The sequence below is a fragment of the Oryza brachyantha genome, chromosome 8 (assembly GCF_000231095.2).
Source record: "Oryza brachyantha chromosome 8, ObraRS2, whole genome shotgun sequence".
Taxonomy (NCBI): Eukaryota; Viridiplantae; Streptophyta; class Magnoliopsida; order Poales; family Poaceae; genus Oryza; species Oryza brachyantha.
The window spans coordinates 9840505-9858959 of record NC_023170.2 but is presented as its reverse complement, the minus strand read 5'-3'; the positions used below and the strand labels follow the sequence as shown (position 1 = coordinate 9858959).

Below are 18455 nucleotides of genomic sequence, written 5' to 3'. Positions count from 1 at the left end.
GGAAGTGTGGAAAGGAGCAGGTTGCCCTTGGACTAGTGGTTGATGTCACAAACAAAAGAAGTGATTGATGCGGCACCAAGAAAATCGAACTTGATCTCTCCTTAATCACCACAGTTCCTCTAAATAGAAGATCCACTTTAAGGTCACTTGCAAAGGAGTTGGATGTAAGCATTGCAACACTACACAGGAAATTCAAACTGGGCCAAATAAAACGCCACTCCAGCACACTAAAGCCACATTTTAGAGAGGATAACAAGATAAAGGGAGTAAAGTTTTGCATTTCCATGTTAGATCAGAGAAATCTAGGGGATGTTGATCCAAAATTCAATGACATGTAGAATATTATCCATATTGATGAGAAGTGGTTCGAGATGACAAAAACAAAAAGACATACTACTTGTACCAAGAAGAAGAGCCACCTCTGCGCACTATTCAAAACAAGAATTGCATTGGTAAAGTGATGTTCCTAACTACAATAGCTTGACCCAGATATGATGTGGAAGGAAATTTAGCATTTTTAGGAAAGGTTGGTATTTGGCCATTTGTAAAAGAGGTTCTAGCGGCTAGAAAGAGCCGGAACAGAGCCAGAGGAACAATAGAGATAAAACCTATCATAGTGAACAGGGAGGTGATGAGGCAATATTTGATTGAAAAGGTAGATCCAGCCATCCAATCTCCGTGGCCACATGAGGATGTCGGCAAGACAATATATATTCAACAAGATAATGCTAGAACTCATGGTTTTCCAAATGATCAAGCATTCCTTGAAGCAGTGGTAGCTACTAGACTAGACATTCAGCTAATGCAGCAACCATCAAACTCTCCAGATATGAACGTGGTTGATCTAGGATTTTTTAGCTCCATACAGTCCTTAACAAATTGCACAAGCCCTAAAACAATTGAAGAACTAATTCAAGCTGTTCGGGGAGAATTTGATAACTATGATGCTTCAAAGATAAACAGAGTTTTCCTAACTCTACAATTGTGTATGGTGGAAGTGATGAATGCAAAAGGAGGAAATAAATACAAAATTCCACACATGAATAAGCCAGGACTGGAAAGGGAAGAGAGGCTACCTTCAACTTTATCATGTGATGAGGCTACTATAAGGGTGCATTGGCCTATCTACAAGAAGACGTTGGAAATGGGTAGTTGCAATGGCTATAGACTACTATTGCAAAGGAATACAAAAAAACAGGCAGATGTTGATAGAAAGGAACAAAATACAGAAAAAGAAAAAAGTGACATGTGTTGATAAAATACGAAGTACAGGAAAAAACACAAAGTGCAAATACACAGTATATATATGAGTACTAGGAGTATGTTGTTTTATGGGTTATTGCCATTCTCTATATATTGAGTAAGGGTTCAGATATTAATGTACTCCTATCTTGAGTAAGAGTATTTTGAGTACAAGTACTGATGAACTCCTATTTTACGTGTTGTTTATTTTTCATATGAAATCCAGAAATGCAACTTTGCATATGTACCCAGAGCTTGTTATTGAGTACTGAGTAGGAGTGAGTACCTTATATTGTATTGCTCCTGTAATGAGCTAGTACTCCAATTGCCCTGACTACAATACCAAAAGGTTCTACACGAGTCAACATAGTACGTGCAACACACAAGAATTAATCCATTAACTAATCATGTCAAGAAACAACGGCACAATTTAGTTGTCACCTGCTCACTGTTGCTGCTACAACAATCCTTTGTTGACAAGAGTCAAGTGAAATGAGGATGGATCATAACAGAAACTAATTAATGGAGTACCAGCATCACCATATTAAACCCTTGTTCATCAGTCAAGATGCAAGTCACTATCAACATGTTCCCGTTATACTCCTTGTTAGAAAAAGAACCAAACTTTCTGAAAAAACCATACTTTACCTATGCCGGCGAGGGCGGCGTTGTCTGGCACGAAGCAGGTGGGCGTGGATCCAGCGCCAGCATCGGCGTTGTCAGAGAAGACAATGGTGCGAGCGTGAACTGAATGGCGCCAGCCTCACGTGCCCGACGAGATTCCGGTGCTGACTCCTCTTCCGCTGTTGCCGCACGTTCTGCAACGACAATAGAGAAAGGGATGGAGGAGAGTGAAGGGGGAAGGAGGCGATGATGATGGCTGAAGCAGTGAAGTCCTAGACAACGGCGAAGGCGAAGGCGGCGGCGGTGAAGGCGAGGGTGGCGGCGGAGGAGGAGGAGGAGTCGGCACGGGAAAGGAGGACAAGGTTATAAAAGTTTAGAACTACATGGGCTTGGGCCAGGACGACTTACAATCAGAAAAAAGAATTGGGGGCCCAAAACGACCTACATTCTATAACAGAGGAAGTAACTCTTTAAAATTCTCCACTAAAGTCCAATTATACTCAAGTTTAAAATAATAAGGAAGACTCATATCAATCTCTCCTAATGAAAATAAAAGGGGGGTATGATTAGAGCTAGCTCTTGTAAGAGTATTTCCCAAGTAGAATAAATAAAAACTCTGTCTAGAACAATCTAAATGGGAGTTGCTTATTTGTCCAAGTATATTTACTGCCCGATCTATAAACCTCTCTCAAGCTTGTCTGGTCAATGAAATCATTAAAAATGTTCATAACTGTATAATCAACATTGCCATAGATTTCTCATATGAGTATCAATACATGTTAAAGTCACCACTAATGACAACAGGGTATATAGAAGATAAAATATGATCTTTGAAGGAATCAAGAAAAATAACTTTCTCAGAAAAATCAATAGGACCATACACATTAATATTTTCCCATTCAAAACCATCATCTCTATGTTTAATGATTCTACTATGAAAGAACTCACCAGATATAGAACGAATACTACAGAAGATATCTATGTTAATCCTAGTAAGAATCCCTCCTGCAGCCCCTGAAGAGGCTTTACAACTCCAATCAAAATATCTATTACCTTGCATATATTGTAACTCCCTTTCAGAAAAACTCTCCTTTTTTACTCTTGTAAAAGAAACAATATAAATTTTATTTCTCAAGATAATATCTCTAATTTGACATCTTCTAATTGAATCACCCAATCCTCTTGCATTCTAGAAAACAATCTTCATTAATATTTTTTTTGATTTACTAGTACCCTTCTTTTTCAACTCTTTGGAAGGAGGTTTCTCTCCTTCATCAACATGAACCAACTCTGAATCAACCTCTGAGTCACTTGTCCCCTCTTTATCTTTTTTCTTCCACCATTCAGCCCTAGCTAATTTTGCTTGAGCAATTTCTTTAACTCTAATAGTTTCAAATTTATTTTCTATCTCACAATCAGATTTACCTAAACATAGACCAACATTTAACGCAGTGTCTTTCAAAGTATCAGATTCAACTAGTTGGAATATTCTAAAGGAATTAGAAACATTAGCATGGTCTTCTAGATTCTTTTTCTTAGTTACCAACACTACTCTCTTGTGTATTGGTATGGCTTGCCCCCTCTGTCTATCACTTTTTCTCTCTATCAGGATCGGACCATTGTCTTCCCTATTCTTTTTCTGCTTTTTGTTGGATACAACCTCAAATTGCTCTAGATCTTCTAAAGCCCCCTCAGCTCTCATTCTTTCTATATCTGAGTCGGTAGGTATATCATATTTTCAACATCCTCCATATGTGTATCAAATATATATACTTTCTTTATCTCCAACTTTCATCTCTCTATCAAATTCAACTAGTTCAGACATCTCTAATATCTCAACACTTAAAGGGAGATTTTCATCCTGAGATTCCTGAACGTTGACTTTCTTTTCATCGCCATTCCACACAATTATAGCTAACTCAGTAGGGATTTCAATCTGGTATTCATTGGTGATCATCAACCTTACCCAAATCTCTACAAGAAGAGTCTATAAGAGCTATAGATAACATCCTGCCAGAGCCATCCCCTTTATCTTTCATGGTAGGAGCAGAAGAAGAGATATGTTTTGGGAATTTCAGCATGATTTTGTCAGAGGAAGCTATCCTTCTCATCTTCCCCATCAAAATCATCATTATTATCATCATCTCCTTGATCACCATCATCTCTAGGAGGGGGGAGGAGGATCCATTCTTTTCCTTTTAAAACCCTCAAGTTCCCATCTGATATTATACCGTACGTTTTTGATGTAGATCAACATAGAGATGTATAATTCATTTGGGTCCTTACAAGCAATTCTCGCTCTAACGGGTCCATCTCTGGTAAGACTTTTTTGTCTGGAATCTCAAATTTCCCTACTAATTCAGCAATAGCCTTAACATGTTCTCCAGTCTATAGCTATCTTGGGTATCCCATAGACTTTCACCCACACTACAACAAACTCATCTATAGTCTCTTCAATCATGATTCTCTCCACAATACTAGCTTTAATTTGAAAACACTCAAAATCAAAACTCTTAGGACGTGACAACTGCCTCCTAATGTTCTTAGAAGGAAATGTCACCAAGAACTCTTTGTCATTCGGCCTTTTAACTTTCCACTCCCACATCAGATCAGAGAAGATGTGTTTTAGTTTGGCAAAATTTGCAATAGGGCACTCAAAGTTTGTGCTCTTTGCTAGAGGACACTGCAAGATCGTGTTTTGGTTGAAGGGCACCGCAAAAAAGTGGTAATTAGCCACTGGACACCGGCGACATTATTTCATAATTTTTGATGGTTTTGGAGAGAGAAAACATGACAAAAGTACCAAAGTGCCCTTGAGATGGTGGTGCCGGATCGAAAAGAGTAGCTCCTCCTCGCCGTCCTCTGCCTCCACCACATAGATCCCACCTAGCCTCCTCAGCTCCTCCTCCGAGAGCCCATTCTTGTTGTCTTCCTCCGTCTCTAACGTGAAAGAGATAAGGGCATTTTGGTACTTTTACCGTGTTTTATCTCTCCAAAACTAATGGAAACTATAAAATAATGTCGCCGATGTCTAGTGGCTAATTACCACTTTTTTGCGGTGTCTTCTGGCCAAAACACAATCTTACGATGTTTTATAGCAAAGAACACAAACTTTCAGTGCCCTGTAACAAATTTTTCCTTTTAGTTTAGTTTCAATTTTATCTGCAGACCCATCTCCTTCAATAATGGATAGCATACCCCTAACAGGAGCCTTTTCAGAAGCTAGATTAGGATTATCAATTGATATACTAAATAACCCTTGACCAGCAATACCAAATCTCACTAGTTTCACACCTCTCTTCTGAATATTCAGAGGACATTGAGAAGCTATTATCTTCGTGATGTCCCTCCTCGACACACTTAAAACATTTGATCATAGCTTTAGGGATTCCCCATTTTCCATCACCCATACCTCTAGGAAAAGCATCTCTTAGATTTTGATTTGGTAACCCACCTCTGATTTCCTGTTGCTCATTTGGGCATTGAGAACGCTCATCGTCGTGCCAATTCACATCTCTACCAGATTGAGTAGGTTTTTGAATTTGATTTGGGTTAGCCCAGGAACTCCCCTCCCAACCCCCTGAGTTTGTCGATCCCAACTCTCTCCCAGAGCTCTCTGGTTATGCAGCAGATGCCTACGCAACACATCCTCTTCTCTAGGGTTGAGGCCAAGCAACCACGAGAAGGATTCGAGCCCCTACCTGAATTGAGTGCTCTCCTTTTTGGATCATAACCACCTTGGCGTATGTCCTCCCATTGCGCTTCCTCTCTGGAACACGCCACAACTTCCTCGCCTCGTGTCCAAACTACCGGATCTTCGTGGCCGTCGCTAAAAACCCTAGTCTTGGCTTGCTAATCCCCTTCTGGATATAGATCTAGGACGAGCTCGCCGATACCTCTACCCTAGGGAAAAATCCTCTAGCAACAGCTTCCGATGGCCGGACCCCCCTTACTTGGTCACCATGGGCTTGCTTCATGGGCTCCATGGACGGACGGGGATGGGCTGCCATGCCTCCCCTCGGATGGATACGACCCAAGTAGCCCCCTCGAATCACCCTGGTTGCCATCGTCGATCACCTCACCAATCACCCTCCGAGTCGCCATCTGCTAACCTCCAGTAGAAGATGTGTGCCACAGGTTCTTCTGATTAACGATAGTTGGTTCAAATGTTCATGACAATAATTATAGAACTACATATTCTTTGTGTTAAGTTGCCATTGTATAAGAAATCATCTATAGAAACCATTATACACAGTGGAGTTGTCTTCGAGTAATAATTGTTTTCTCTTTCTCTTTTCTAACTCTATATTATTTCACCAACGGTGAGCATGACACGTACCCCATAGAAACTAGTGGTTTCTCCCCAATGGTGAATTCATAATTTTTTGGTGCATTGGGTGAAGAGAAGACTTGGTTTCTTGATGAGAAAACCATTTCCAAGTTTGTTTTTCTATTTTCCTTCATTAATTTCATTACCACGACACATCATTTTACTTATGTACCAATCTATTTAATACAAACCACCATTAATATACCATTTGGACAGCCCTTACCTGCACGGCTGCACCGATGGACATGTGAGAAATTGAAGAGAAATTAGTGAATCCCTAACAGGGTTGGGATGCTTTAATTTGCGGCGTTTCTTCAAGTAAGATCAACAGATTTGTCGCTCAGTAAGGCGACCGAGAAAACGACAAATTAATTGCAACGTCTACGCCAAACTAATTGACTGGAAATTTCATCGACGGCAGCTATATCCTGCGGGGATTATATATGTGCATGGTTAGCAAAAATACCTGCAGTACGTGCTCTATATATGTGCATGGTTAGCAGATGTATCTCGATGGATTGCTTACGGTTAGGGCTAAAAACGAAGCGAATACGGACGGATAACACACGTATCGTATTTGTTTCCATATTTTTAGGCGGATACGGAAACGGATCCGAATATCTCAGATACGGAAACAAATACGAATTATCTTGAATACAAATAAGGATCGGATGTAGTCGAACACGAATACGAAAATAAATATTTCTCGGAACATACAAACCACTCAAACCAAAAGATAAATAGCACCACGTATATATATAGCTAACTTAATCGAGATAGTTATCATTTTAGGTCTCATCATAGATTAAACACGTTACATTTAATTTCACGGGTAATAGATAAGTGACATAAGTCCACCACATAGCACATAATGAGTTCAATAAATACTGAATTACTGATAGTCTAATAGCACAAAAGCAATTTATAGTAAATTGGTTGATAGATCAGACCTGAAATCAAGTGGGCTGAACTAATTTTAAGTGTTCGCGGATATCCGCTCATCGCAATCTTCGGATATCCGTCGGAATATCCGTATCCGTCGGAAACTGCCATACCGTATTCGTATTTGTATCTGAAGAAAATTATCCATATTTGTATCCGTATTCAAATTATCTAGAAAATATCCGCACCGAACTACCTCCGTATCCGTTTTTTTTCGGAGCGGACGGACGTTTTCAGCCCCACCTACGGTGACAGTATTGTACCGCCACTGTTATCGTTAGAACATAAATCTTAATGGTTGATATAGAGAGTTCTCTTAATACTATGGCAGTATATAGATACCATTTGTGAAATTAGAAACAAATATAAAGAGTTAATGGAAAGTCTTAGTCAAGAATTTTTAAACAACTTGAAAAATGTATTTTGTTAGGCTTTGGGCCGGCTTTCATTGAGTCAGGCTTGGGCCTGGGAAAATGTACGAGTGCTCGATCGGCTTTGAGACGCTATGTTTCTCGAACATGGCCCTAAAACTCTGCGTGCCCTGTTTTTTTTTTTAAGTTCTGTTTGGCCTAAAACTTCCTCCTCTCAAAAGGATGATATATATTTGTGTTACTGAACAGTACAACCACTTAAGTACATTTTATGTTAATATTATTTTATCATTTTTTTGTTGAGACCATAACACCGTACCATAAGATTACTCAATCTCGTCTCAATCATTTTTTTGTTGAGACCATAGCACCGACCAACGAACTCTTCACAGGATCAGTAGTTGGTATACGTATTAATCGTAGGATTTTAGTAAGATAACCTTAAGTGATTATGAGCCGTACGTTGGTTTGATCCAAACCGATCTGGTTTAATTATACATGGGTAATATGTTTAGTACGGTAAAACCGAAACTAAAATATATAATACTATAATAAATATATATAATGTCAAAATAGATATATTGGTAAATATTGCATACTAAAGTTTCAAATAGAATATTTAGCATACTTATAAAATTAAATAGTTAGATTTAAATTTTACTGCACTGTTACCGCTGTTTACCAGCGGTATCGTGCCTTGGGACGTATAAATTGTCGATAAATTATGATCAGCCATGGAGATAATTGAAGGCAGGTCGATCGAAAGAATGGGACGGTAATTTGAGCTTATACTAATCGGCCATATTATTAATAGGACCTGGCCAATTAATTGCGACCATAAACATTTACCAGCTAGCTAGGAATTTTCAGCGACCATGTGCAGATTTGTGCTAAGAACCGTCAGAGATTTACCTGCAGTAGACGCGATCTTGCTTCGTTGTCAGCCGAAACCACACTACACGTACACGTTCTGACATGAAGTGAACTGGTCATGTTCATCCCAACTGAAACCACACGGCGCAAAACAAATAATCAGGCAGAGCTTGCTGGTTAATAATAGAATGTAATTCTATCTGAAGAATAAAGACTCCAAGTTTTAGTTAATTTCTAGGCGGGACGGTTGATTGATTGACGAGATATACACGTAAACGCGTCTAAAATGCTATACTGTAGATTGAATTAAATCCGGGGGAATAGCTCAAGAAAATACCTCGTCGTTTTCAGCATGGTTGGATCATTAGCTGTCGTTCCCAGATAGCTGGCTAAGAGCAAGTTCAATAGCATAGCTAACTGCTAGCTCTAATTCATCTATAGTCAATCTAATAGCCAACTTATACAATAGTTACCTATTAAATATCAATATATGGTCCCACATGTCATAAACATATTTTGTCTTGGAGCCGGTGTGTAGCTGGCTACAAATTAGTAGTCCACCTCTCTTTTCTCTCCTTTTATCTCTTTAAAGTATGTTTATAGTTGGCTTAAACATGCTATTATACATGCTCTAAAGAATACAAAACCAATTCAGCCAATCAAACAGTTTATATGACAACTACATTGTCATTTCCAAGGCTTGATATTCTGCCCCATTAGAGGGCAAACAACGAATGCACTGACATGGTATATTGGACTTCTATTGGTGTGTTCTTTTCTAGCTGAGTAGATAAAAATTATCTGATTTTTATAATAATTATTTAATAGTATAATTGATAGAATTAGCTACTACAAAGATGGAAATTTTTATTTTAGCAAGGTAAAATAATAAACTCATTTTTTAAAAATGCATCATTTAGTATTTGAAAAATGAACAAAAGTGAAAAAGAAAAAAAGCTTAAATACCATCTGATTCAGCTGGGCATTATTGTAATCTCGCTAGACGAATTATTATAGCAAAATATTATAATCCAAAGCTCATATTACCATAATTTGATAAGCTCATCCAAATGCATTTGTTTAGATTAGTGGTTAAAGACGCACTGCCCTTGCCTATTTTAAAATAATTACGTACCTTCATCATTTATTTGTACTTTAGCTTAAAAATATAGGTTACACTAAGTCTCTATAATCTGGATTCCAATAGGGAATTGCTATGCATACGACCAAATTGTATGACTTACATACGATTAAATTGATCAATCACTGTAGTATCACTACTTTGATTAATCGATGGTTGCATTAGTCGTATATAAGTTGTACAACTTGATCAGTATCACTCCTTTCATTAATCGATGGTTGCATTAGTCGTACGTAAGTTGTACAACTTGATCAGTATCACTCCTTTCATTAATCGATGGTTGCATTAGTCGTACGTAAGTTGTACAACTTGATCGTACGTAGATTCCAATAATAGCTAGCTAAAACAAAACATGCCTAAATGTCAGATCGAACAATGGCATGTATTGACTCCTGTCAGTATCATCCGCATGCAAGTATAAAACTGACTAGAAAAGAGCAGTCAAAGTCGCACATTTCATTATATAATTAGCTCTCCTGCATACAGAAACCAATACATACGGATACAGTCACCTATTTAATTCATTAATAACCAAATCTTCCCTAGGGTATTATTACCTCTGTTTCATATGATATTTTAGCGATATCTAAACTTATATATTAATTAAGGAATATTTAGATATATATGTCTAGATTTATTAACATCCATATCAATCATAAAAATGTCATCATGTCTTACATTGTGAAATGGAGGTCTTATATTTTTGTTAAGTACTCCCTCCTCTTTTGTTTGACGTCATTGACATTGGTTATATGTTTGACAATTCATCTTATTCAAAAATTTACATAACTATTTATTATTTTGCTATTATTTAATTATTACTATCAATATTTTAAGCATGACATATTATTTTGTATATTTGAAAAAAATAATAAGAAGAGCAGCCAAACATAGATCCATAAATCAACGGCATCAAATAAAAAAATAGCAAGCGTGCTAATTTAAATATGTGACAACATTGACTAATTATTGTGTCAAACACGCTCTTAAAATATTTAGTTTAACATTAAAAAATCATTTGGGTAGATTTTAGTGATATTCTTATAGTACTAGGTATGCATGCCATGTTTGTCAATTTTAGAATTACGAAATTCACGAACAACAATGGTTTGCTAAATTCCATGGAAGGAATGACAAGGTCATAGATATTAACAGCGGTAGGTAGTGTACTAACTGATAGAACATGCATTGTTTGCATCCCATGAAATAGGTGTTCCTATAAATTATCACAACTTCATAGTGTGGGATATTCGAGTGAGGGGTATGCCGTATATATATGCATTTGTATAGAGAACTGTGTTCCGAAAGGTAAACGAAGATACAAAGATAGCAACCGTGTAGTGTCCAATTTGGTGTATGGAAAAAGGCCTAGTTTTTTATACCCGAGTTTCCATAACTAGTCAGACATGGTTGGCTTAGATATGGTAGATGCTTAGTCGTGTTTGGTTAGGTATGGTTCTCTTGTAACCCTATCCTCGGTACGTAAGGGGAGGAGGGTCCTTCCTCGAGGACCACAGGGTAACGTATCATAAATTCTACTCATTGCACATTTCCTAGGGTATAGACAATCAATCTACAAACAAGCCGGAGTAGGGTATTATATATCTCATCCTCGAGAGTTTAAACGTGAGTAACAACTGTTTTGAGCGTTCCATCAGTCTTTGCTTCTCATTTACCACTCCATGTTTCTTTTCTCAATCTAAAACATCGATAGTTGGCGTGCCATGTAGATGAATGTTTAGCATGATATAGCTCTAGGTAAACCAGTACAGGGCTCTTTATTTCACCGATTCTTAGTTAGACCAGTCAAGAGAGGATGTGCACTAGCTCAAGCCCTATTATTGAACGCCATCCCAAGACCAGTGCAATACGGATCTCAGTCGACGGAGAAGGTTCCTACTGAGTTGATATCAGAACAGGTTGGATAAGAAGATGGTGCCCAAGAGATGTCTTGTTTGATTCATCGAGCAACAATAGCAATACGGGAAACTTTGTTTCCCCATAATAGACTTTCATAACTTCTCGGGCCACTACTAATTCTGAGGCAAAATGGAAACAGCGAAAACATGAAGTAGCCCGACTGGCTGAAGAGAAGTGCTGGGAGGAGAAGTGTGCCCATCGCTACGATGAAGACCGCATGTGTCATGAGGTCTAAGCTCACAAAGATAAGAGAAACTAGTCGTGCAAAGTGGAACGTGACATCCTTCAAGTGCAAGCTAACAGCCACGACATGTCCAAGACCCCTTAGCAGAATATGGATGTGGCGGCTAGATTGCTAGATACTATATTGCGATGACTCCCCGACCACCCAGTCACAAAGATGGTGCAGAGATCCAATGTTACCATGACAACTGCCGTGATCTAGAAATATCAACATCACAGTAACAATACTCTGGCTCTGTTAGAAGCCAATTCCTCCAGATCACCAAGATCTAGGAGGTCGATCACTCAGGACAACAATCCTGGGGTTGAGAAGTAGAACGACACCTCTAATTACCCTAGTCATGGCCCATAGTGTATTCACTAGGCAATTAGGGTTGGCAAGATGGTGGGCCGGGGTCAGGGCCCCATAGGTGGATGGGCACGACGCATCAAGTGGCACCGCAACGGCTGTGAACTTGTGGAGCTTAGTTGTACAATGACTATGAACTCGCGGCACCGAGGGGAATCTTGCCGTCCCTCAGCCCAGTAGGGGTGGGTCCCTAGTGGGGCCTAACCTCATCGTGGATATTTCCAACCCAAAAGATGATGACAAACTATCTAGCGGTCACTCTAGATGAGTTAGTGAGAAATTTGTTGTCGGGACTCCCCACTAGTCTATTAATTCTTGGGGCGAGCTTCGCGATTGGTTTATTTGTAATTTTCAAAGGACTTATGATAGACCATGGACCAAGAACAATTTATACCAGGTTGTGTGCCTACATGAACCTGTTTTCGGAAGTTCATGATTCAAGTCTACACATCTAAGACGATTTAATCATCATGACTTTTTTGCAAAAGAGTCAAAGGTGAGTCATTTGTTGCCAAATTCACTCACAAGGAGCTAATTACCATGAAGACTAATTATCACATAGCAAATTCTTATGTTGCGTCACTTGACGCAGTGTCAACATGGAGACTTGATTGTCGTGGTGACACGCTATCAAGAAAAGGAGGAGAAGGAGAAGGACCAGCACAAGGAGTTGCACAACACGAGTCGGTCGCGAGACTAATGCAAGCGCAATCCTGAAGACATTGTGTCTATGACCGAGAGGCCTAGGTCATGATTATCGTGGCTTAGTGATTACCACCAGGCCATGAACAACCGTTTTGCATAACCACTTGACTATAATATCCCGAGTTTTTCCCAAAGCCTAAATCAAAATTTAAAAGGAATGAAAAAATATTGTTCTTAAGTTAAGAATTAATTATGTAAAAACATATTATTTAATAAATTCTACCTAAAGTTCGTGAATACATTTGTCTTATTCGTTGTGTCAAAATCGATTAACAGTATGTACAATGGAAATTCCAGAGAGAACGTGTTGAAGTTCCAATGAATAAAAGTCATTCAATGTTTAAGTAAAGTTCAACAACCGTACTTCTCTTTTTTCCTTTATTTTTCCTCGATTTGGGCTTTTTCCTTGTTTCTAGGCCAAAGCCATGATCCGCTTGCATTGGGCCAAGCCCATGTGGGACAAGCCACCCCCTTCCTCCCTTGCTTCAGTCGTAGCCGACCGCCTCCCAATATTGTGCCACCCCTCCATCCTTTCCTTCACTGTCGTCTATGATTCCTTAATCCGTACGGGTTTTTTCCTTTTTCTCTAACCCTTCCATTGGTATAGGGGATGGTTTTCTTGGCCATTACGCTAGGCGACATGAATATTCTTTGGTCCGAGGTGTGGCAGAGTAATGCTCTGTTTCAAGGGGTTATCCCTAGGCTATCATTTCTCAATCATCAAATGCTTAACTGAAGATGAGCTCTCGGAGAATAGAGCTAATGCCAAGGGGATGAAACACTGTAGTCAGGGATACCTCACATCTAAAGGCGAACTGTACTTTCATAGAAGCACTAAGTGAAGGCCAGCATATCTTACAATGTATTCATCCAGTAATATGAGAGAATCATGCTTTATGAAGTAAAGTCACATAGGCATTAATTATTCTTGCCAACGGGAGTTATGAATCGCGGTTCCATCTCAAGAGGTACAAATTGTCCCTTGTTCAATAAAGCACTCGGAGAATTCACACATATATTCATTGTTGTCGACAAGTTCACCAAGTGGATCGAAACCAAGTTGGTCGCAATAGCTGATGTAGTGCACATCAAGGACTTCAACGTCAACATCATGTACCAGTTTGGTATTCCCAAAAGAATCATTGTTGGCAACAGAAGGTAATTCATCAATGGCATTTCTCAACACTTTGTGAAGAAATTGACATCAAGATTTCCTTTTCTTTGGTGGCTCATCCATGGTGCAACGACCAAGATGAAAGAGCCAGCGATACAATACTCCAAGGCATTAAAACAAGAGTCTTTGACCTATTGAGACCGTACGCTAGCTAGTGGGTTCAACTGTTGCCTTCAATTCTTTGGGCACTTCACTGAATCAGGCCATGGGACAATCACTTCCCTTCCTTATTAATGGAGGAAGTTGTATTACCAATGGAAGTGAAGCATGAGTCACTATGCGTGCGCAATCATGACTAGCTGGCGACGGACAAGGACATGCAACATGACTAGCACCAACTAGAGCAAGCCTAAGATGTTGCAACAATGCAGTCCAAAGCTATTTGCAGGACCCATGTCATCACAGCAGTTGCAATGTACGTGGTTGGGTATTTTTGGTTGTTTATATGGTATTACACAAGATTCAATCTACCAACGACCGCTGCAAACTCTCCCCAACTTGGAAGGGGCCGTTCATAATTGTTGAAGTAACGTGTTTAGGTACGTTGGTATTGGGTGAAGAGGGAAGACGGGGAAGCTGTCAAGAACTCGTGGAATATCGACATTGTGTTCTATTTACCTGTAATGTTTGGCATTTTAACTGCTTGTGTCGAGTTGCTACGTCTATCGAACAAAACCAGTCGTGGCTACCTTGTACTTCTAGCACATTAGTTTTCTATATATGCAAACTTTTAATATTTTTCGCTTTGATGGTTGATAAACTACCCAAGGGAAATATATTACTACGAAATTTTTTGATGAAAGGGCACTTAGAACAGAACTGAATCTTAAGTGTTGTCCACACAAAGGGTTATAAGTGGCTTGATATCTCATCTATCACGCATATATATGTTGTGTTTGATGAGACAACCTTTCCTTTTGTGGAGTTGCATCCCAACGCTGGAGCTTTGCTTCGATTGGATATCTTTCTCTTGCCATCCTCTTTCTTAAAATCTAGGGGTAAGGTAGCATAATAGAGATTCTATATTGTGACTAGCGATGTGTCAGATGTCCAGATACAAATTAAATTGTAGTGAAAATTCAGGGGAAATAATTACTGAAGAATTAATCCGAATTCACGATTATATTTCTGCCGCAGCTACACGAGAATTGAATGACGCTCCTAGTGCTGATCTTCCCATGCACAGCTAGGGGCAGTGAGGCGGTTCAAGCAGTGGGCAGTGTGTCATCTTCTTTGGTTCATGTCTCCTGCCTAGAAAAATTTGTGACTTTATAGGCAAAAACAGCTAGCCGAGTGTTCGAACCCACCTGTGAAAAATGAGTTTTGACCACCTCCAAAAATTGAGTTTGTACTAGTGGCAGCCTAGTGCAGCGCTAATGATGATTCTTGCTCATCAGTGACCACTCAGCACTGACCGGGACCACGTCCGTCCATATATACTCACCGAAAGGTCTTTAGGCCCGTCATAGATGCCGAGTTCCCTAGCAGCGAGGGGTGTTTGGGGTCCAAACGCTGGTGACCCAACAAGCCCTAAAATCGTCTATGCAAAATGCTTATTTTCATATTATGCAATCTTGCTCCCTCCTCTTTTATTTTTTCATAATATTATGTAGCTTCTATCTTTTCACTTATACTTATGCCTATAAGATAAAATTTGAATGTGAAAACATAAATATGGAGTTGACGTTTAACTTTTTTCATCGTATTTTTTTCAACTTTTACTTTTAAATTGCTAATAACACGTATATCCATGTTTTATTCATAAATTAATTATCAATCAAAGTTTTAAAGTTGATGCTTAATTTGTTTCACCTACTTTGCCATTATTGCCTAGTTAAAATTTTTTCATGCCAGTGCCGACATGCATGGAACCCTCTTTCGTCCCACCCCTTGAAGGAGTAAAACGTACTATTGAGATAATGTGGTCAAGCGTGTGAAAACAGACAAGTAACAATATTCATTGGTGAATGATTTACAATGCGATTTTAAAATTTTCATCGTTTTGTAGATAAAAAAAATATATAACTGTTTCAATCAGATCAAATCTTATTATAGTTACTACTTCTCCTTAGTCCAGTCTATCAAGGAGAAGCACCAGATAAAATATGTTTAGTACAAGTCCAGCGACTCCAAATATTACATAGAAATTACACGTATATGTAAAACATGGGTCCCTCTCCTGTGCATATTATACTACTAGTAGAACTAATCTTAGTCATTGAATAAAAACAAAATTTTTTACTTTATTAATTAATTGATTAATTAGTAGTATTTTATAATTTTGTTTTTTTGACAATAAAGATCACAATAAAACGGATGATATTACCTCTTTAACTTTCTAAATACTCCTTATATTGGCACTATATTTAATTACAGTTGTCTAATAAAAATAAATCGACGGGATCAATTAAATTCTATTACAACGGACCTGTAAAACATATGTGCATGGTCTTGGTCTATGCATTCTGTTCAAAGTTGAACGAAGCAAATTAATTTGTCGTTTCCTCAATGAAAACTAGTTTGAAACTACGATGAAGAGTTTGTCTCAACTCTAGCTCTGACGAGTAGCCTGTCCATTAGTATAGTAAATTGTGGGATATACAGCTCTCTAATTAACATAATAGTGTAAATAAATACAGTGCTAGTTTTTAAATTGCATTTAATTAGTTCGAATATTTAAGAAAATGAAGTCACGATCATCGATTTGATGCCACGTACGTAATTTTCCTTGATTTTTCACTTTCGCTGGCTATATATACAGTGTATATGTACGGCTAATTTGTTACTCAGGAAACATTAGCATTGAGCAAGAACACACATACTGCTAAACAAGCAGCAAGCCAAGCCATTCGATCAAGATCATCAACACAGCAAGCATGCCGAAAAACAAATCGAAAGGTGAGTACTTACTTAACTCTGGTGCATTAATTAAATAACATAGAATTGATTTGACCCGGCCGTTATTGCATGCATGAATGCAGCGTCTTCTGAACCTGTGACACCCACGAATGATAGAGCACCAAAGGGGCCCAAGAATGGGCAAAAGATGAAGACGGATGGCAAGCCAACATCTTCAGGTTTGTAGAGCAATTTGAGAATGCATGCACTTGTTAAGATTACAAGGAATATATAATCTCTACAACTCAAGATTTACATTTTATACTTTGTAAAACAGAATTAAGTTGGTTGCGATATTTTAATCTCTGTTGCCGCAGGAGATAAACCTACAGCTACAGCTCCGAGTACATCTGTTCCTCCGACGAACGATAAAGCTCCAAGAGGACGCAACTGAAAACACAGCAAGCAAACGGTAATCAAGAAAGCCAAAAAACTGCCTCTTTTTTTTTCCATGCACAAATCACAGATAGTACGTATATTCGTACACAGTATCATAATCGATTTCATTCCTTTCATTTTTTGTCTACAGTGATTGTGTTTATTAAGTTGAGGCATGAGAAACACACTGACCAAAATGTTTTTTTTTTCATCAGGTAACGACCTATCAAAGAATGTCAAGTAACAAAATATATGCAGAAGAAGAAGTCCCGTACAGCTAGCTAGCATAAATGATAAATAAATAAATTATGGAAGTGTAATAATGTAAATAGTTGCAAGATCGCATGCTTGATTGTTGCATGCATTGGTTGATATGTATTGTGATTACCTCCAAAAATAATGAATAGAACATGTTGATATATCCTTAATCTTCAAAATGTTGAATTCTACGATCTCTGCGAGAAATTTTTTGGGCACAAATTATATATCTTCCATGTTCAAAAGAAAGATCAAATTATTTTATTTCACAATTTATTACAAGTTCGATAGAAAGATCAAATTATTTTATTTCACAATTTATTACAAGTTCGATGAGCTATATTGTCCCTCTCTCTATCTCTCGGACAACACATCTCGCTTGGACACTGTAGCACATATCTAATAAGTTGAACGCATTCCGGCCCTCACATGTAATAGTGGTATACACGCTACAACTAAAACCATCCACGTAGGTGTATCCCATATTCCTACTACCACATAATTTTGGGTATTTGATTTAATTGGATTGACCCGTTCCAATTTTTCAGTTATGAGAAACTTTGGTTATGCTAGGAGTGAATTGAGTATATAAGGTACCCTAATATATCTAAACTTTTCACGTGATTAATCCCACCAACCTAATATTTGGTCTAATGGTCATATATAACAAGCCAAAACGTAACGAGGATATGTACGAGCCAAAACACTACGAATGGGTTAGGGTGTTATACTTTCCCCTTAGGGTTGACGGCCCTAAGAGCTTACCGCTACCCAGCAGGTAAATACCCAAAAAATTTCTTCTCAGTACCAAGGTGTTATGACGTGTCCCTATACAGACTACCACATACACACACCCATGCAGCGTAGATTGAGCCTCATATACCACCTATAAGACCATAGCCCTAAATCCGCATAGCCCATTCTACTTTGAGAATGGGACCCAAACACCCCTTACACTTTCGTCTACCTTAGTGTGAAAGGATTAACTCAGAGGTACTATACTTAGA

The 18455-nt window shown here is 38.5% G+C and overlaps 1 long non-coding RNA gene across 1 annotated transcript; it reads left to right on the top strand.

Moving 5' to 3' along the window:
• The first annotated feature begins 16719 nt into the window (after window positions 1-16719).
• LOC102709018 lies at window positions 16720-17210 on the top strand. Its single transcript, XR_423735.3, has 3 exons — window positions 16720-16812; window positions 16896-16991; window positions 17130-17210. It is a non-coding gene; the product is annotated as an uncharacterized LOC102709018 (long non-coding RNA).
• The last annotated feature ends 1245 nt before the right edge of the window (window positions 17211-18455 follow it).